General features: G+C 41.4%; 1 non-coding gene across 1 annotated transcript; it reads left to right on the top strand.

Moving 5' to 3' along the window:
* The first annotated feature begins 1272 nt into the window (after positions 1–1272).
* On the top strand, positions 1273–1379 carry LOC127491872 (U6 spliceosomal RNA). Its single transcript, XR_007920805.1, has one exon. It is a non-coding gene; the product is annotated as a U6 spliceosomal RNA (small nuclear RNA).
* Positions 1380–3742: the final 2363 nt, after the last annotated feature.

Genomic DNA, 3742 nt, shown 5'->3' on the forward strand with positions numbered 1-3742 from the left:
TAGGGGAAGCAAACATATACTTAGACCACTCTCCATATTTTGCTTACAAAAGATGGGGAAAAAAGATATGGCTGCTAAGGTTAGTAATATTTATCAAGACACTGCTATGTACTTTATCCTTCCAATTTCCCTATCAATTAACTGTTATTTCTCCATTTCACTTAGACTCTAAGAGTTCACACACCACAGGCAGCAAGTGGGGGAAGCATGTAAACCAACTCCCAAGAGCTTCAGCTTCACACAATCTGAGAATCCTGAGGTTTATAACTGAAACGTTGACTGGCAGGTACCAGGCTATAGCTACACAGCAGTAAGAAGTAAGAAGAAGTAAGATTACGTTGCACAGTAGGGTAAAGATGGATGAGGATAAGTCACTGCATATTTATTAATGAAAAAAAAAACTAGAACATCTGAGGATGTCTTCATAAAGAAATGACAAATACTTGAAAGGATAAATATATTTACTCTGATTGACATTACCCAGGGTACACATGTAATGAAACATCACCTATTACTACATAAATATGTGTAATTTTTATATGTCTGTTAAGTTTTTTAAAATCAAAAATTAAAAAGAAACCACAGTTAGAAGTAATAAGTTGTATAACACAGTGGAGCAACAGTTCACAATAATGTATTATGTTGTCTAAAGAACTGGAAGAAAGGCACTGTAGGTGCGAAACATGAAGACATGGGGGAAAAAGGTCTGAGAAAATGCTTATAGAATGAACATCTTTTGTCATCTAAACTAGATCACAGTTGTGTAAGACTGACATTTTGAAGACTGATTTATTTCAAAGGCAGAGAAACAAAGTTGGGGGAGAGAGAAAATCTTTCATCCACTGGTTCACTCCCCAAATGAACACAATCTACGGAACTGTCCAGGCTGAAACCTGGAACTAGGAACTCCATCCAGATCTCCCACACAGGTGGCAGGGGCCCAAGTACTTGGATCTCTTCTGCCACTTTCCCAGGCACATTAGCAGGGAGCTGGTTCAGAAGCAGAGCAGTGGGGACTCAAACTGGTGTTTTAATATGGGATACTGGGGATGCAAGTGACGGATCAACTTGCTAGACCACAATGCCAGTCCCTAGGCTGACCTCTGAGGGAACTAGATAGTCAAGTTCATAGTCCCTGAGGGGACCTTGTGTCTCCACCAGGCCGGGATTTGGAGTCTGCCTTCCAGTTGTGTTGCTACTTAGCTCCATAACTTTGGACAGATCACTTGATGCCTCTTAGCCTCAGTTTCCTTATCTAGAAAATGGGAACAGTTGCTCGCTTCAGCTTCATATATACTAAAATTGGAATGATACAGAGAAGATTAGCATGGCCCCTGCACAAGGATGATATGCAAATTCATGAAGCATTCCATAATTTTTTAAAAATGGGAGCAATGATATTAGTTATCATAGAGTTGTTTGAAGGATTAAAAGGGGTAATTGACAGAAAGCACAGAGAATGAGTACCTCTTAGTAGAGGCTCACAAAGATTTAAAACTTATTTGCAGAACTTTTTGTTACGAAGTAACAGAGATGTAATAACAAATAAATTTATAAAGTAAAAAATGCATTAACCATTATGTGTAACTGGTATACAATGATGGTAGCATATAAAAGGGAAACATTGAGAACAACAGCAAAGGATGCTGAAAGTACAGATTAATGTTTCATGTTCTGCAAGGACAGGATGCAAGTGATAATGATGCTGATTGCCACCTATTTACCTATTTCCCCTACAAGTTTCTGTGCCAGACACATCTAGCCTTTGAATATGAGGCACACAGGATCCCCTGCCAGTCTCTAGTGTAAATTTCATTTTTTCATTTTCCATAGTCATCTAATTCATTCCAACAATGCTGTGAGGTAGGTATTATAATCACTATTCTATTATATGAAGTCATGATGACCCATGGAAGGTAATTACTTTGCCCACATTCACATCGCCTGTTAGGACGGGAGTCAGAATCCAATCCCAGGCCTGTCAGCTTCCCGGATGCTGGTTATGCCCACGTAAGCCCATTCCCAAATGAGCATCCACACTGCGTGCCCTGAGCCCCTGGGAGCAAAGCACACTCATCTGTACATGAGGGCGGGCGAAAACCACTGGACTCTGTGGGCAGAAGCAGTTCTGAGTCCACACTTAACTACTGGAGGACTAATTAACAGGAGCACGAGGTGGGGAAAGGCAGTGAGAAAAGATGAAGTAACTCGCATTCAAAGTAACATTGGATATGAAGGGAGAAGGGAGTGGAACCCCAGCTCCAAAACCTTCTCCCTGGAGTGCTAGTTACAAATTCTTGTTTCTAACACAAATTCCCCAGAGTGTGAAGTGTTAGTTACTTTTTCATGAGTACTAAACCATAGTAATTACAAACTCAAGTAGCTGCACCAAAGTAATGAAACTTTCTGATCAAGACAATAAAATGGGGTGGAAGGGAGGTATGAACTGCAGCATTGTTATTTGGAAACAAAAACCAATGACAAGGTTAGGTCTTCTTATAGCCTATCGTACTTAATCTTCCCAACATGTAGAGGAAGGCTTTACTAGCCCTCTTTCACAGATGAGGATGCTGGAGATGAGAGAGAATAAGTGACTCTCCAACATCAATAAATTACAAAGCACTTTCTCTCTCTCTCTCTCTCCTACAGAGCAGGAGTTGGCAAACTACACACACAACAGGCCCACTGCTAGTTTTTTTTAAATAAAGTTTTATTGGAATACATCCACGTTCATCCTTTTATTTATGTTACATGGCGACTATCATGCTGCAATAGCCTGAATAATTGCAACACAGACCAGATGGCTTGCAAAGCTGAAATTGCTTCCTATTTAGATCTTTGTAGAAAACTCTTGCCCATGGTCCTAGAGCAGTTCCTCTCAACATTTACACTGTTGCAATTTCTGTTCTTAGGGTTTCTTTGTAATTAGGTCCTTTTTAAAAAAGATTTATTTATTTACTTGAAAGAGTTACACAGAGAAAGAAGGAAAGGCAGAAAGAGAGAGATGGAGATCTTCCATCCACTGGTTCCCTCCCCAGTTGGCCACAATGGCCGGAGCTGTGCCAATCAGAAACCAGGAGCCAGGAGCTTCTTCCAGGTCTCATACATGGGTGCAGGGACCCAAGGACCTGGGCCATCTTCTACTGCTTTCCCAGGCCACAGCAGAGAGCTGAATCGGAAGAGGAGCAGCCGGGTCTCAAACCGGCACCCAAATGCGTTGCTGGCAGCGCTTCAGGACAGGGTGTTAACCCGCTGAGCCACAGCGCTGGCCCCTGTAATTAGGTCTTGCAATGTCTTGTTCCCTCTTAAGAGTGGGCATAAGAATGCTGCCAGCATTAAGGAAAACCCTGGCAAGCGGGAAAGTTACATTCAGGCCTGTGTGTCAGATGACACAGAAGGAGGAAGAGAACCAAAAGTAAGGAAACAGAAGACATTTGTCAGTCACAGGTCTCAGTGAGGATAGAGCTGCCCACAAAGCGAATCTGGAGGAAACAGAGGAGTCCACCATTAGGGAGAAGGAGGGGAGCAGTGAGGTGTGAACTAGTGAGCTGTGTCACAATAAGCACACAGGGAAGGGATGGATGCCAAAAAACAGATGCCAAGCCAACCACTATACTAAACAAGGATATGACAGCTGTTGTATCAGATTCAACATATATAAAGAGATAAAAACCAAATATTGTTAGCACTGTACTTTATAAAGTTAGCATTATATTTTATACACTCAAATTTATATGATCTT

This window comes from Oryctolagus cuniculus, chromosome 3 (assembly GCF_051225735.1).
Source record: "Oryctolagus cuniculus isolate XC-2025 breed Fujian yellow rabbit chromosome 3, ASM5122573v1, whole genome shotgun sequence".
In the NCBI taxonomy this organism is placed as follows: domain Eukaryota; kingdom Metazoa; phylum Chordata; class Mammalia; order Lagomorpha; family Leporidae; genus Oryctolagus; species Oryctolagus cuniculus.